Raw genomic sequence first — 18,668 nt, forward strand, 5'->3', positions numbered from 1 at the left:
TCTTGAAGATCCTCATCACCACACCCATGACCACAGCAGAAGCTGAAAGGTGCTTTTCAACTCTGAAAAGAATCAAGACTTTTCTGAGAAACTCAGGACAGGCTGAATGCATTGGCCATGTTGTCAATGGAGAAAAGACTAGTCACAGAGATGACTGACTTTAACAAGAATGTAATTGAGAAATTTGCAGGGCAGAAGGAAAGGAGGGCAAAATTCATGTTCAAATAGTGCTATTTTTTAAGATTTGTTTTGTTTGTTTTTCATTTGTTTGTTTGTGTGCGCCCCCCTCAGTTTTTTTAGCACCAGCCGCCACTGGTGCCAACACTTTTTGATACCACTACGTTATCAAAAATGATACAAAATGCTGTTTAAGTTTTTATATAGTTAATAATCTCAAAGCTCTGCAGTCTTTCTTTTCATTCACCAACTTAAAACAGTCATTCTTTTGCAGTTTGATTTTGCCAGGAGTCCAGCGTCTCCCCCCTGGTGGATAGATTAGAGCAGTTTGAGTCTGACACATCAAACCATTTTCTGTTTGATCAGCTTGCTTTCATTTAGCTCCAAGGAGCRAAACTCTTTGGGATCAGGAACAGAGTCTCTGATGTGTCACCCTAGCTAACAGGCTCAGGAGGCATTTTATGATATCCCAGATCTCCAGTCAGTCATTGCTTGGAACCACAACAGATTTTGTCTCTTTTATTCTTTCTGCTCTATCTCTTCCCTCCTCGCTTTTACCACTTACTGATAATCTGCAGTGACTTTAGTGCTAATGGCATTGCACTTGCTGCTACTGGAGCTGCTTATCTTGGCTGATGTGTCCACTTTTTTTTTCTTTTTGCAGATCCTGGAGGGTACATGAGGAAGTAACCAGTCTGAGTGTTTGTGCAGACAATTTGCTAGATCAAGAAAAGTCATTTAAACCAGAAAAAACATTTTCGAAACAACATTGTTTTAAAAGATGTCATGCTTATGTTCATGGTAAATGCTTTATTACGTGCCCTCTGAAATTCTGCATAGAAACACGCATAATTTTTGGGTTGATAAGGTAAATGTATCTGCAATACAAATGTCATGAAAATACAATTTTACCAGGCAGACAAATGAAGAGCTTGTGGTATTATTTTATATCAAACCCTTAAAAGGCAGGGTTTTCCTTTAAATATGTAATTCAGATTAAATTAAATCAGATCTACTGTTCTGACATGTTTTTGCAGTGAACAGTTGATGTGAGCTTGTGAAGAATTATGTTTCCCAGTGCAATTATTCACCAATTTTTAAATTTGCATGAGTCTTGCTGTCAGCCTCAAACAAAGGAAACCTTTGCTGTCCATAAACCAATCTAAATTTTATGATCAAATTTCTGGTTGATGTGTTTCTGGACATAAAACTTGTCAGATTTTAAACAGATAGCGAAGGAACTGCATAATTCTCAATATCCTAAGGCGGCATGCAGCGCTCTTTTGAAGATTTAATCTTCCGTGTACGTCCGTTATTTTCTCAGCACTACAGGGATTTGTATAAATGTATAAAAAAATCATAACCTTCTAATATTTCTTTGCCTTAACTCTACACAACAGAAGAGAAAATACTATATTTTGACACATTTATAGATGCTGAGGAATTCAGTAAAAAAAGTCTGGATTTTCGCATAGTTTTAAGTTAACTCTTAATACCTTCCTGACATTACGGTTGACTGTTAAGAGGTAATTTCTGATGAAAAAAACCCCCCCAAACCATTCACAATGATTTCCTGCTTGTTTTTAAGTTATTTGGTCACTAAAAACCCTCCTCACGACTCCTAGCATGTTAAGTTTTGTCTTAAAGGGGCAGCATTAAGTAAAATCTACTTTTTGAGCTTTACATCATGTTATAATGTTATCCCCTCATCAAAAACATGCCTGGAGTGCTGCCTTGATTCTTTCATGCATGTTTGAGAAATCCCTTAGTCTCCATGGCAACCACTGAGCCGTGCAAAATGCCTGGGTGGACTCAATGCTGCCTTCCAGTCATAGCTGCAATTTTCAAACTTCCACCTCACAGAGCAGCTCCTTCAGATTAGCCAGCAGCAATTAGCAAACACCTGGTGGAACTGCGCCTCAGCTGAGCTCATTAAAGGAGCTCCTTCTCAGTGCAATGCTGGTAAAAACATCATTAAAAGCTTAATAGAGGAGTGAGTGGTGTTGTGATGTACATTTTTGAAGGCAAAAGTTTTTAAAGAGACAATTCGTTGAATTGGGAAGTCAAATTCCTTTTAAGTCATATTTCATATAAGTATCATTTCTATAACAACTGATGAGTTTCTTGACTATGTTATGAAATAGTGCAATGTGCCTGGAAAACACATAATACTGCCCCTTTAAAGGTGTGCTGACTAGTTTTATGTATACATGAGATGATTGTGTTTCATGTCCAAAGACTTGCTGTACTAATCTCATGACAAAAGGTTTTTTACAAGGTCCACACAGCTGGGAGACTTGAAATAGAAAGTCATTTATGCAGAATTTTACCGATGATGTTTGCTCATGCTGCTGATAGTGGATGGCAGATGAGCTGATATGAGCTCGACTTCTGAGCAGCACAGATTATAACCGAGGTTATCAGACAGTCAGAGATACGGAGAGGGACTGTCTGAGGGAATGTTGGTTAAATAATAGAAGAAAAAAAAGACGAATATACCGAAGAATCACCGGGGGCCCAACCCTGCAGGAGTCGCATCCTCTGAGGTTAGAAATGAGCCAATCAAGGCCAGCAGCTGCCCGCAGAGTTTCCACAGTAGGGATGAAGGTGTGTCTGAGTTAAAGCCCTCGTGTGAGTGTGTGTGTGCGTGTGTGTGTGCGTGTGTATGCGTGCGCACGCTCATTGCTGTCCTGGCTTTTTCAGATAAGCTCCAGGAAACATGAAGCGTCTCCACCCGGAGTGCAGCACCTGCCCTCATGTGACGGCTAATCCTAAAAAACTGACAGTTTGTGTTTACGTTTCCTCGCCGAGTGTGGTCACACGACAAAACCAGGAGTCACAGAAACCTGAGCACACACATTTGTTATGTGTTAACACTTTTACTCATATCRCAGTTTGCTGTAGTGCCAAATCATTAGCTTTAATGTTCCCTGTGCACCAAGTAACATACTGCAAAGGTAACCTATTGATTAGGAGCTGTTTGGATAATGTTCAACTGTCCTTATTCATCCTGCAATGATGGGGGCAGTGGCACGCATCGGAGTTGGAAAGTCCTGTCGGCTGAATTTACTCTCACTCAGTGACATTAAAGAGTAATTGGCTGTGTTTGTGCCTCTGTGAATCAATCAGCTTCTCTGTAGGTACTCTGCCTCTGTTGTGGTAAAACAAGGATGTAATGACAAGGAATGAATGAGCCACAGCCTCTGCTCACTCTTTGTTCTGAACATTGTAAAAAAAAATAAAAAGAGAAGGGGGTAAAGTTGGGTCAGCGGAGAAAATGAGAAAGAATCCAAACAGACACCAACTTGGGTGGGAAAATAGACAAAGACAAATGCGAAGCAGTGCCCTTTCTTTAGGTTTGTCCCACTTTCTCTTAAAATTAACATGTAAAAGAATCAATTTAAGTTCTAGACCTCCCCCCCATGATCACAAGGAGAATATGCTTTTTTTATATTAAGGTATTAAAGTTCTCTGAAGTCAAACAATGAATTAAAACAGTTTTTAACACTGCTTATATAAATTTATATGTAACAATATCAATATTAGTTTTCACTTTTTTAACAAATATATACTGAAGAGGGTGATTGATTCACAGCTTCTGCTAAATTAAAGGATTATTTCACTGTTTGTGAATTGAATTTGATCATTTTAAGCTTTGATTTGTGATAAAATGTAATCCAGATACATTAAAGCACAACATTGCATTCATGAAGCTCTTTACTGTATTTTTGTATGTAGCAATAGGAGCACCTAATATTGAGAGAACAGTCAACTCCTTTGTATGAACTGGGATGTAAATGTCTAAAATTTGTTTGAATGAGCTTCTATTAAACTATATAGAATTGTTTTTTCTTTGGTGGTAAACAGATCAAAAGACTATATGACAAATTGCTAGTCATGTATTTGGAATCTGAAATATTTTTTGAACCAGACTTGATAGAAAGTTGGCATGAGTCTGCTGTCGGCCTCGCTTTGAGAATTTCTGACCTCAGTTTCTAATATTATTGCACTTTTGCTTTTAAAAGTCTGAATTTTAGTAAGTAATGTGTTTAATAATAAAATTAATGATGAACCCATGCTCAGTGCACAAAAAAATGCCTAAACATTGAAACTGGCCTATTTGTGACACGTATGATACTTTTTACACCCTTAAAGCTAAATCCATGCATCTGCTTTTTTTTATTTTTTATTTTTCATTTTTTTCCAGATTCTGATATTTTATTTACCACAGTGCAGACCAGCATCGATATGTTGTTCTGGAGGATCTGTAACGAAATAAGCTGCTTTGTGTGGTGCTGCAGGTGCTTATCTCTCAAACAGCTGTGAAGTGGAATTTTTTCCTTCGCTGTACTAAAAGATCCATTTTACTCGGGTTGATAACAACTATGCCCGTTACGGAAATGCTCTAAATGTTTGATAAGCTTTAACATTTAGAGAAGTGATATTTTCCCCCCTTTTTTTTTCCAGCATGTGTAAACACTTTTTTGACTAGATGGGAGGAAACTGTTCATGACTTTGTTTTTTTTTTGTCTAAGCTTAAAACAAATGTGTGGCTCTTTTCTTAAAATAATAAGACAAAAGTGACATTATGGAGGCCGTGAATAGTGATTATCGTATTAAAATGAATCGTGGGTAGCAGTCTTGCTCACTTTAAGTGATTATTTCGTAAGGCATTGAAAGGTTGAAAGTCATCCACAGAATCTGACACAAAGTATTCTTGAACCTAAAATTGCCCCAAGCATCAGAGCTCTCTTTGAACAAGTAGAACAACTTCTTCTCAGAATCTGCAGAGACTATTAAAAAAGACTTGGCAACAACTTCTCACTAATTTTTGAAAAGCATTGTCTTGCTTTTCAAAAANTATATATACATTATATAGTAGGACTCAAATTAAATTTAATTTAAAATTTTAATTGAGTTAATTTTAATTTAATCGCTTATTAATCAAGCTATTGACAAAATAATTGACATTTTTAAGTCAATCTTGAGCTTGTATGCACTAAGGCCTTCATTTTGCTTCTTGCCATTTTTTTTTCACAGATTAATGGAAAAAAACTGAACATAGTTATAGTTTTTAGAAATATGTAAAAAAAAAWTTTTTTTAAAATAAAATTTACATACTGTCACAAAAAGCAACAACGTCTTGTGAAAAATTTGCAAAATGAATGATTCATCCTTTAAAGGTAATTTTATTTATATAGCACATTTTCAGCAACAAGGCACTACAAAGTGCTTTACAGGATTTAAAAGGAAATACAAACAAAATAACAAACCAAAGGAAAGAGCAAAAGAAGAAAAGCTAATAATGTTGATCCAAAGTAAATAAACTAGATAAAGAAGTATTAAAAATGGTTACAACAAACAGGATCTCATGATCAAACACGCACGCACGCACGCACGCACGCACGCACGCACACAGGCAGGCATAAAGACAACAACTAAGCCTTTTTTATGACTGCCCAGGCAGAGATAATGGACGGGAAGACGGCATTGGGAAGTATAGGCAGTGCCGCCAGCCAAGCTCTGTCCACAGTGCTTAAAGTCCAAACGTGTGAGGAGAGTTTCTCAGTGTGCAGTGGGTGGATTGATTCAGCCCACAGTGCAACACTGGCAGTCTGAGGCCTGCTGAAGTCTCAGTGGGTGAGCGCTCTGTTAAAAGGTCACTCAAAGACCTGTAATAAATTACAGTTATTTCACCCAACGACAGTGTACAGTGTGCTGCTGGCCACGAAACTCTCCTCTTGTACTCCCTGTCCCACTTCTCAAACTCTCTTCTGGGTGGCATCCATCTCTGCCATCTGCACTTCACCGAATGCATGTGTTCCAACACAGCCAACGCTGTCCTTGGCATGGCTCCGCTCCCTCGCCTCATTCCTCATATGGTTATTTATCCCTGCTTATTTCCGTTCAATTTCCTGACCATCTCTGAGCTGTGGGGGATTGGGCTGGTAATCCTTCAGCCAGAGGGTTTGCTGGCTTACTGCTCTGAATGGTCCATGAGCTGGAGTGCCCAAATTTTCACTGGAACCGAGCCTGAAAGCTCCCATGCAAGGTTAGAAACTAATTTGCTCTAAGTAGCCTAATGGGAGTGAATGCAGATTACCTAAAGGTCTGTTTTATTTAATTAGCATGGATCATTTGTGTGTGTGCATGTGTGCGTGTGTGTGCGTGTGCGTGCGTGTGTGTGTGTGTTTTGACAATTTTATGCTTCTTGATTTTAAGTATTGTGTGTTTTCTTCCCTTCCTTCTGTGTGTTTTCTTTAATTTATATGTAAACAAAACTTTGATAGCAGTTCAAATTTTCTTTGTTTTGGTTAAAATCCTCTAAAGTTACACATTATGCATTGCTTGATGAGATCACAAATTATTACCCACTGCATATTTTTAATTATTTATATCTCTGTGTAAAAGTCTATACAGCCCTATGTTTGTCCTGCTAAAAACATATTTTAGTAAGTACTGCATAAACATCTCCATTGCAACTTTTTATAAGTCAATCTACATCTCACTATTATGCAATTTCATTTTTGTAAAGCTAAGAAGTCAACTTTGAAGAGAATACATATTTAGGGCTCGACTCCTGTAGCCTGTTTCCATCAGGTTGGTCTGACTGGAAGATGACTGCCTTCTAAAACTCTTAAGAAAACTCAGAGTGTTTTTTTTTATTAACTTTGTCTTTTGACACCCACTTTTGTTGTGGACAGATGAGCTGGTAAAAGCAGATGAGAAGATGGGGTTAAAGTAAATCTGAAGAGATTGGTAGAGATAGATTTACATTGAATTAGCTAAACATCCAGCCAGCGCTAGAATTGGAACAATAACATTATCCATGTATTTAACCATCCCAGTTAAAGTCGAGACCCAAATCCAACTAAGATGGAAATAGTTTTTCATACTAAGCACCAGCCTGTCTGACATTCTTCTTTCCAAAATGCCTCAAAGACTTTCTAGATGTTTAAAGTTTATACAGATATCCCAAAAGACTAGATGTCACTGCAGTGAAAGTACAAGCAGTGGACCCTCCGTAGTCGTAAAGGTTAGGGGTCACAACCATTCACAAGTAGCTGAATTCTTAATACTTGAAAGCCCCTCAGAAAAGCCTTTCAACAGCTTTTTTAAATGTTTCACACACCTAACATACCTTAATGTGCACAATGGAAACCATCTTGGCACTATTAAAGGTGCCAAGAAATACCTTTAGAAAATTAAAGGTATTTCTAATCTCCCCTCTTGGTGATACAGCCACTCAGGGCAAGGATAATGAATGACTCTCCTTTCTGCCTTGCAAATGCCAGCCAATAAGCTACTAAGCAGCATTATGTCTATGTATTTCAGCTTCCCAAGCTGAATTTTCTTTTGAATATTTTAGATGAATTCCAGAAAGAAATGTACAAATAGGTGAGTTTCCTGCAAATAACTTGGAGTTCTGCAAAAAAATCTGCTGGTGGCTGAATCTGTGAAAACTGAACTGCAAATAGACCGTATCGTCTCAGAGGGAATGAGTACAAATGCACATATCTATATACAAAGGTCTTACACAAAATCCAATTCAAATACTTTGAAGTTTGAGGCTGTAACATGATAAAATGTAAAAAAGTTAAATGGATATAAATATTTAGCCCTTCATTCCTACGAGGTTGCAGCCATTAGTGTACACAACTTTGAGAAGTTGGCACTTTAACTGGGACATTCTAGGACATGTCTTAAAGTTACATTTAAATGGATTTTATCCAGAAGGTGAAGACTTGGCTTTAGCCGAGTCTGGACAGGGACAGAAACTTCTCTTCCCTTAAGTCACTGCCAATCTGTTAATTACAGCACAGACCACAGGGACTAATGATCATGTTCCACAGACTGGTAATGACACAATTATAACTGCGAGCATATCAGTCATCTCCAATTATCTCATTCAGTGTCCTTGGACTGCATAGGCACACACAGAAGAACACACTCGCACGCACACACACCGCCTTACTTGTGAATAAGACAGAAAACTAGATGACTCAGTGTCATTGAAATCAATCGTTCTCATGCATAAACTTGCTAAAGTGACAAGAGTTTTTAAAGAGCAAATCAGTGCTGTCAACTGAACGTACAGGCAGTTTAAGTTTCACCTGCATACAAAACAAATCAATTGTAACATTAATAAAGTAATTTGAGCTTTTTTGCTTCTGCCTTTTGAAATAAAAAAAAATATATAAATAAAGAAAAGATCAGTGGCTATCATAGCACTTGTTGCTTTTTTCCATAATTGATTTTCGCTGCCAGAAAATACATCATGGATTCAGGCTTTGATTTGTGGCTTTCAGCCAAAAACGTGCAGAGGTATGTGACCTAAATGTTCTGCAAGGCTGTCTTAACATTCACACCAGATTAACTGCTGACAGTTAAACCCTCCAACAGCATTTTTCCGTAACTGTGACTGCACTAATTTAACGCTCCAGTACACCAAGATGAGCTGCTACATTCGAGAGGAGCAAGAACAAAGCCACGTTGCATGTCAGGCCAACAACTTTTTTTCTTTCAGAACTGCTCTTAAAGTTTCTCTGTTCATTGGTTTGGCTGGTGTACGTAGAATTTCAGAAGTAGGGAAAATATTGCTCTTGTCAGTTTGTTTTATATTTTATTACTTTATCTTGAAAAAACATTTTAAAGTACCAAATTGTTCGGACTATAAGCTGCTACTTTTTTCCCACGCTTTGAACCATGCGGCTTATAACCCGGTGCGGCTTTTCTGTCCATTTTTCTTCAACCACCAGGGGGCTCTTTAGCAGGAAGTGGATCATTGGAAGTCAAACTTGGAAATCAAAGAAGGAAGCGCTAATTTTCATTTAGAACAAGCACATGCTAGCACCAGGCACGGTTGAAATGTTTTCAAACTCATAACCCCTCATCATGGAAACAACACAAAGAAGTTCATATATGATGCCGCTTTTAAGTTGAAGGCTATCGATCTGGCAGTACAGATCGATAGCCGCTGCATGTGAACGAATCCACAGTTCGGCGTTGGAGATGGAGGGCTGCGTCCTTCATAGCAGATTTATTAAGGTCCTTGTGGAAAACTGAGAGTGGAGATACTAGCAACTTATATATGTACGTTTCCAGATTTTTTTTTTTTTTTTCTTTGTTGGTGCGACTTATAGTGAGGTGCGCTCTATAGTCCGGAAAATACAGCACTAAAGTTAAACATGGTACAGTGGTACAAACCACAATGACAAAAGTCTTGAAATGCTGGAGCTCCAGGATGAGTGTTCAGGCTTTATTTCTGTAAACAAATTTGGTTCAATGTTGTGGGCCTATGGATTTCTCTTTCTATTACTCAAAGGCCTTTGTCTTCCATATGTGTGGAATAATGCTTTGCTTTATTTGAATCAATGCCTCAAAGTCACGACGCCCCTCAACATTTGTAGTTTAATTAAATTCTAACCACTCCTACTTCGTTTGTTGAGATTTTGCAGGGAAATCCTCAGCATATACAGTGGCTGCTACTAATTCAATGACATATAAATGATCTGGGCTTTCGTAGCTTTTCTTCCAACTTGTACAAAATCTCTCACCCCAGAATATGTAAGCCATTTGTTTATTTAAGAAATATGAAACAAAAATGGAAAATCTTTGTGAAAAATCAAGTTGACACCTAAAACAATACTCCTTGGTATAATCATTTGTGAAATTCAATAACTGACTGCAACAAACATTGACCATAAATACATCTAGCATAAAATGTATTGAATATTTGCATGTGGGAGGTAAACCTTGTGTCCTTAACCTTTACACTTTTCTGTTTTATTTCACTAAAGTCATAGGAGAATTCAGATCAGATGCTGTTTTGAATGTGGGGAAAATTGGTTTATTTTTATCAAGTAATTTATAGAGGCTGGCATGGCCATTATGGCTATTTTCTAATTGGTTGGAATGTTTGGACCATTTGCATTTATTTTCTCACATTGTAAATTGACTGATAGGGTGGATTCACCAGAGCGGTCCTGAATCAGACAAAAGCTCCTTGGCTTGGAAAGTCAAACTTATTTGGAGAGTTGTGAATGTGCAATCAAACCCTGATGCAGCTCAATAAACAAACTCTGACTCACTTTGGGTGATTGAAATGCAGAACATTTCAACACAATGCATTGTGGGTAAACACAATCAATACAAATAGAAATGCAGTTAGATATTGAGAAGAAATAGCTCAGAGTGAGAACAATAACACCTCTGATAAAAAAAAAATGGACTGACAAATGTGTCACATCTGCTGGTAAGAACTCACAGGAATTTGATATGTTTAGAATAAGGGGCAGTTCAGGGCCCTAAAAGGAGAAGTTTAATTGAACTGAATAATAAGATGGATAAGGAAAAATATGTCATTCAAAAGGTCTGGTTAATGTGTTCAGCTGCATTGTGAACCAGAAGCTGCTAACCTTAACCTCATTGAGTCTCCAATTAGACCTGGTCCACTGGAGAATTAGGTGTGAAAACAATTTTTTTCTTTGGTCTGAAAATGACCTTAACGAGAGCTGCACTCAGATTTGAACTTTTTTCACTTGCACTGTAATTATCAAACAGGAAAATGTGTTTTAAAATCATTGGTTAATTATATTGGTTCAAGTGTTATGGTGTTAGCTCAGCAGTGGGCCATAAATGACCAGACAGGAACCGGCTACACAAATTTCTCCTAAAATGATTGAAACATAAATTCTGCCAGCCAGCAGATGGCTGCATTGAAAGGTTCAGTGTTAATAAAGAGCAGCTGGTGTTTTCGTCTGACCTTCATCTAATGAATGTCCTGCAGTGAGCAGAGAGTAAGTCCCCAATGACAAGTGTGCAACTCCTCTGATGGATGACTAGTGGAAAACGCACGCTTTCACAATGCACCAAGTCAAATCTATTGGTACAGCAGAGACGCATTTTCTTTATTCCGCTGCTGAAATGGTGCTATGTAAAATCATGTTATGTCATTTTCTCCCCCCAAAAAACATCTGCTGTTGTGATGACGTGGAGAAGGCGGAGTGATGGAAAGAACAGGAGCTTCTTAAAGAGACAGAGGCAGGATTTCAAGCTTTAAATTGCATCATGTTTGATATATATATATATATATATATATATATATATATATCAGTGAGGTTCTTTGCTGGTGAGGTTCTGACTTATATAGACACCATGCATTTTATTGGACGTATGAAAATTTCGCGCATGCACACAACGCTGGGGGGCAAAAAGACTAATCTTTTACATGTCATCCATAGCCGCATTAACTCAGTGAAACTTAGAAATGTAGGTATTAATTTTGTGCTATGATCCACAGCAAAGGGAAAGAGCGAGGAAGCATGAAGCACTTTCTCACTCTGTATTCGCCAAGCTACACGCAGACTCGTTGCCATAGCAACTGACAACAATGTCACTTCATGTTTTAGGATTTAACACCAAAAAAACATTCAAGAATTTTGCACACAGAACAGAACATTCAGTCTGTTGTTGTAGTACGTTTTAGGCTTAATGTTTTTTTATTAATAAATAATTGCTGTGGTAGATTAGCTACCGCTTCTACTTTACTGAATTATTTAGACATACAAACTGTAGCCCACAAAACGCACATTTCATAAAAAAAAAAAAAAAAAAACATCTTATTGCTGTCTTACCTTTACTTATCCATGAAATTCATGCACCTCTAATTCTGCACAAAAATATCCGTTCATCCAAAGCCAAGTTTTCTACTCCGTTTGAGAATCATCAAACTGTCTTGAAGCAAAACTTTCAGCTCCGGTGTTGGTCTTCCTTTAGTTATTATCTCCTGCTTCAATTGAAAATCCACTTTAGAAAACTRTTWAAGTGTAGAAATGTAGTCTTTCATGTTGACGTCGGAAGAGAGAAAAAAACAAATATATCGCTGTACTTTTACTTATTTACTGTGTGGCTAGCTCCATGGCTAGCTCGCTGTCTCTTACTCTGGAGTTGTGGAGTCACAATATCTGGGATCATGAGCGCCCCCAGTGGTGAGGCAAGAGAACTGCCTGCCTCACCTCCAGTCTGTTCTCTGCACGATACACACACACGGTTGGTGACAAAAAACACTGTACATTATATACATAAGTTAAATTATGGAAAATCAGTCCATATATTAAATGTTTTTTAGCCATTTTATTGCCGGCGTACAGACAGGATGAACATGCTGTCATATAATGGCAGCCAGTGCAGTTAGCGAGAGGTTGCGCAATCCCAGGTGAGGCTCAGCTCGTTGCTGCCTCACCTGCTTCGCTTCTGAGCATTTGAATGGGAAAATGCGAAAATCCAGCGATTTTTAAGAAAAAATAATCAGAATTGGTTAAGCTAAGTAAAAAATAGGTACTTTATAGTACAAACCACAGGGTGAAAATAGCAATATAAATTTTTATTATTATTTTTCATGATGGCAGGTGAGGCTCACCTCCCTCACCTGACCGCACGTCAGGGGAGGCATATATATATTTTCATAACTGAATATAACTCGGTCACGTGATTGTGGCATAAAATGACACTATGTTTTAAAATGATACTATTGTTTTAACTCAGGAAGAGATCAGAAATCAATATTTGGTGGAATAACCATGAGGATTTCAGTGGGGTTATTGAAAACCCCATTGACCAGTGCATTGGTTTCTTCATTTTTTCCAGAGATGGAGGATAAAAAGTCAATACTAGGATAAAGATAAATTGCTAAGATAGCATTAAGAACATAACTAACATGCGGGGTAAGGATCTTGTGTCTGACAAGTGTCAGAAAGTGTCTTTGAAGAAGAAGATTTGAGCAGCTGAATGACTTGATAATCGATCTCCTGATTATTCACACATTGGTTCATTTAATGAGTCAGATAACAGACAGTATCCTTTGCTAGGAGCTGTTGACTTCATTAAGAGCAGTAATGGTGTGTAATGATGTGATACGGTTTTATCCTGTCAGAGCAGAGCAGCAGGGTGTTGACTTCTGGCACCATTAACATAATGATGGCCACCAAGTATTGTCAGGACATATGCTGTCCACCTGCTCTGGGGCTTTGAACAGGTTCAAACTGAATAATGTGTTAGAAGTTTTTCAAAAGGAATTACTGATACTTTGTAGGATTTGTTATCTTCAGTGTTATAGTTGAAATTTGCCAAGCTTCTTGTTCTTTCTCAGTTCTGACCTTTGTTACTTCCTGTTAAGTTTGAATTCTTCTCACTCCTTGTTGAGTTTTGCTGACTTGTTTTCAATTGTATTAGGTTCTTGTATTGTTTCACACATTTATATTTAAGTGGTTTTACAATGCATAACTTAAAACTCTTTTATTTTGCAGTTATCAGAGAAAAAGAGGATAAATATAAATTCTGATTGTACTTTAGATATATTTTGTTGGAAAAAGGTTGTTTTCTTTTATCTTTACATTCTCTACATTGTGTTAGTCTATTAAACAAAATCCAACTGAATACATAAGTGTGTTGGTGTGAGATGTGGTCAATTTATAAGGTGAAAACTTTACAAGATACATTTATGTAACTTTTGCAGAAAATTCTGCAGGTAATCCGAAATCCAGTATTGTAAATATTATTCTGAGATTAAATTTGGTAAATGAAATAATTTATTTAAGCCATTTGTCCACTTTCTCAAGTTTTGAGTTTACATTATTAGGAACTTTTAAATGATTTACACAGAGGCCAATACCCTCAACTCATATGAACCTGAGAAACTATTAGGAAAATAATCATTTGTTCTAAAAGCTTACTTGACCTTCAGTACAGTGTGACAGCATATAGCAATATAACCTCCAACTGATCATATTTCTTTTTCAAGGAAATGTTTTTCCACAAGAAATATGTTAAACATAGTGGTTCATACTGGCACATGTCAACACCACTGACAGGTAGAGCAGTAATGTGTAGTCATGTATATTTGTCCTCCATTCTGTTCTGCAAGTACAGTTCAGTTGTGTGATGGAGAGGCTCTTCACAAAAGAAAAAAGCACAAGTCAGAACTTTCCTAAGCTTCACTGACAGCTTTGACAACCAAAAGTAAGCTTTCAAAAAGGATTAAGCAGTGCGCGAAATAAGTTTCAACCACGATCTGTTTTGTCTGTAGACATAACATTTTGCCACACGTTACTTGCGCTGCTTTGCTGGAGACTATTAATCTCCTGTGAAATTAAAACAAAAGTTTGTCTTTGTGAATTCTCTGCTTTATGACTTGGGAAATGAGATTTAGCGCGGCAGCTTGAGAATTGCTCCCAATTTAACATTCAGGAGAAAGCCAAATAATGTCAGTGCCTGTGACTGGCAGATGGTTAAACAGTCGTGTTATCTGCAGACACAGGATATGTAATCACAGAAGGATGCTCACCTCCGTCTGAGTGGTGCAGAGTCTCTGTAAACGTAGATAGCAGGTTGTAAATCACAGCCATAATACTGCTGTAGTTGCCGCCTGGCAGTGAACGCATGGCTTGTTTTAGACTGAAGCTGTGAATCAGTTCAAGGTTCATGATCCTGACTTTAACTAAGCTGCCACCTCTTTCCTTGTTTTTCTATTCAAAGAGAACAAGCTCTAATAATTTTTGTGGTCGATAAAGCACAAGCTAACTGTAAAAAAATAAAAATAAAATTCATAAGCCTGATGCTAAACAGCAAGTTGGTTCATAACCAGTTATTGTTTGTATTTATAGTATTCTAGGCAGGCCTGGGATGTAATTATGCAAAGTAGTTTTTATTTAAAATGCTGTACTTCTTGAAAATTACATTTAACCTTGTTAATTCCTACTAAATACTTAACCTATTGAATGAGATCATTTTAAAATGCTAAACATGTTTGCTTGGCATTGATCCAGTAAGACCTCTGCCCTCTCTACTCGGCTTTAAATAACAGACGGTTAAGAAAGGAAGCAGTCAGATTGCTCTGTAATTTATTTATTTTTGATTAAACTCCTTATAAAAATGTACAGTGTATAAAAAGTCAACAGAAGGTATAAAACAGGACTACATTATTATACATGTTGAACCTGATAAAAATAAAAGTACAACTTTCACTGAAATAGCTTATAAAAACATGCACATGTAAAAACATTCTACCTTCATAACGTTCTACAGAAAATATGTAAAAACATTTTTTAAAAGTAAAGAGATGAAATTAACATGGCAGAGACAAATTAAAATTAAATCAAATTAAAGAATACACTTAAAAACAGTCTTGTGTCATGGCAGTATCAGAACATTTCTTCCATACCATAACATACCAACTTTATTTATAAAGCACTTTAAAACAACCACAGCTGATACAAAGTSCTGTACATTAAAACACAACAATTAAAAAAAAAAATAAACATAAAAAAATAAAAACTCTTACAGTTTAAAAACAAACATACAATTTAAAACTAGATCCCGCTGGAGTTGAAAGCCAAGTAAAATAGATGGGTTTTAAGACGAGCTTTAAAAGTGGACAGTGAAGGGGCCTCTCTGACCTGCAAAGGCAAGTCGTTCCATAACTTAGGACCCATGACAGAGAAAGCCCTGTCCCCTCTGAGCTTCCTTCTGGTTCTTGGTACCTCCAAGAGCAGCTGATCTGTGAACCTGGGTGACCAATAAGGTATGTAGGGGTGAAGAAGCTCAGAGAGGTAAGCCGGGGCAAGATTATGCAGTGATTTAAAAACAAACATAAGAATTTTAAAATGAATCCTAAAATATACAGGCAGCCAGTGAAGTGAGGCCAGGACAGGGGTCACATGCTCCGTCTTTCGAGTTCCTGCCAAAAGTCGTGCAGCAGCATCTGAACCAGCTTCAGACGTGAGAGCAGCGACTGACTGACTCCCAGATAAAGTGAGTTACAGTAATCCAATCGAGTTGCAATAAAAGTGTGGATCACTGTTTCAAAATGCTGCCTGGAAAGAAAAGATTTCACAGGCAGCAATCGCCTTAAATGATAAAAACTGGACTTCCATCTATTGTTTGCATTTACCATTAAATGAGAAATAACTGAACAGTTTTTGATGAAGGGATTTTATACACAGTTCAAGCAAAGCGACATGTTGTAGCACCAGATGCCTGGGGATGCGTCTTGGCTACACTTTTGCTGTTTTGGTTGTTTTACACTCGACTTTTGTGCATTCAAAACCGTGCCATCTAAATATTTTGTTCCAACCATCTTTCAGTTCCTGTCGTACCCAGGGCGACGTTGCATCTTTACCGCTAACTTAAAGTAATTTTCAAAATTTCAAAATTTTTACTATATGGCTATCAACCAGCAACAGGTAGATTAGTTATTCAGACTTGATCAGGGAAAAAATATTATGACTGTCAACTGATCCGAAACTACACAAAATCGTTATTTGTTGGTATGAATTGAGGGAATAAATTGATGATGGGGTGAAAGTTTGGGTACTAAAATGTTAAAAATCTGACAGCAACCTGAACAAAATCACGTAAGACCAAAAAAACAGACATGAAGTGAGAAAATCTGGATTACAGTCGATTTACAAAATGCAATGTTTTATATTATGGATCATACCTCAGCTGTATGAAAAAAGCTAGGATTTATATATTTCATTTACTTTAAAAAAAAAAAAAAGGAAAAAAGCCATATGAAATGTAAACTCAGATGATAACTTGAGGGTTATTATGACTCCATATTTTTGAGCTTCTTATATTTCTGAGAACTCCTGCTCAAATAATAATAACAAAACCCAGTATAACCTATAAGAAACTTTCCAATATCATAACTATATTTTCTTTTTCTCTTATCTTTATAGGCCTTGAAAGCACAAATAGCCAGTGAATATAAATTTGTGAGAGTATCTTTTGAAAGACATAAATTAGTGATCCTTTGGTTCAAAATTAAACAATCTCTTTGCAGATATGTCCAGCTAGAGAGTTGGCTTCACATGAAAGCTGTGCCAAGAGTCAGGAAAAAAATGCTCAGACTTTTCAAATTGCTCATATGGAAATAAAAGAAAATGTTACATAACACTCCAGATGCAGCACATCATTATTTTACATATTTGGTGCCACAGAATCATGTTTATAAAGCATTTCTACCAATGTGTCAAAATCCTCTCAGCACATTGCAGTGAAGCTCCTCTATTATTTGTCCAGCGCTCACAAAAAAATAACACTATGCGCATAAACATTGAAAACAACTATACTACCTCTGGAAAATTCACAGTCCTAAGAATCTACCTCAGTTCAGCTACAAATACACACACAGGAAACATGTAAATAGGAACATTGAAAATTCAAGTATGTAGTCCTGAAAGCTGTTTTGGTCCATACAGTACAAACATGTTGTGAAATGTTTTCCTTCACATTATTAAGTTTTTATATAAAAAAAGAAAATAATTTCAAGTCCCTTTCAGTTATTTCACTGGGAAAGTAATGCTGCTTCCATACTACAAAAGCCCCAAGCACAGATAGTTTCTCTGAACATGCACAAGTACACTACTGTGATAAATAGGAGGTTTAAAGATTTCTCCACATTAGAGTAAAAAAAAAAAAAAAATCCACACTACTTTAATAAAACCCTCAGCAAGATGAAGCTCTTCCTGCAACTAGTTCCTACAGGAGCAAAAATAACTTTTACCAATCGTATCTGCCTTTAGTTTTTTATATAAGCCAAAGTCCAAACAACCAATAAACGACACAAACACAATTAAGCTTAATAATTAACTAATGATCTACAGTTCTACGCTGAAGTTAACTGGTTACCATTTCCACAGGAGAGTCAGAAATTGCTCACTAATTTACAATAGAAATAAAAAGCTTTCAATATATATCTGAAGCTCTATTATTGCAGTTTTTCAGTAGCTCACATAATCACGTATCTTGGGACTTTGGTGTAAAATTACCAGCTCAAGGTTTTACACCAAGCTTCTAATATGATGTGCCATCCAGATTGAGACTTTTCAAAAACATATTTTTACTGTTTTTGATAGTTTTTTTCATTCTAACCAGTTTTATATTTATGCTTTTGCTCTTTGGGTGATTTTTCTTTTTGCAATATTTACTACATGCTAATTAGATACATAAACTCTTGTTTAGTTTTGTAAGCTTGACAGATACTTCAGAATATGTAAGTCAAAGCATTAATCAGAGGTTGTACTTCACTATTTAAAAAAAAAAATCACTGCCATGCATTTCATGTATCTGTAACAAACTTTAGTTTTTGCCGTTTTTAGATTACTTGGTGGACATTCTTTGGGTATTGTTACCTAAAGAGCCTCTTTTAGAAGGATTAACAGAAGACCCATATTTCCAAGGCTAATTGAGCTGTAAATGCATGAAAAGCGATCTACATGAATACCTCTGGTGCTCTGATTGCACTACTTACTCAGACTTTTGTTGGAGCTAAGGCAAAGTAGTACAAAAATGTTTCTAAAAGTGATGTCTACTTGTAGGATGTGGAATAATATGTGCCCCAAGACAAAATTTCTAAAGTCTGCATTATCAAAACGAGCATTTCAAGACAGATATCAATACAGTACAGTGTTGTGATACCGTGGCATAAC

At 36.8% G+C, this 18,668-nt stretch overlaps 1 protein-coding gene across 1 annotated transcript in view; it reads left to right on the forward strand.

The window, feature by feature from the left end:
• The window catches only part of LOC103462905 (protein kinase C-binding protein NELL1), a 236,769-nt gene that overhangs the window by 109,497 nt on the left and 108,604 nt on the right, over positions 1-18,668 (forward strand). The window lies entirely within an intron of this gene.

The sequence above is a fragment of the Poecilia reticulata genome, linkage group LG3 (assembly GCF_000633615.1).
Source record: "Poecilia reticulata strain Guanapo linkage group LG3, Guppy_female_1.0+MT, whole genome shotgun sequence".
NCBI classification, from domain to species: Eukaryota; Metazoa; Chordata; class Actinopteri; order Cyprinodontiformes; family Poeciliidae; genus Poecilia; species Poecilia reticulata.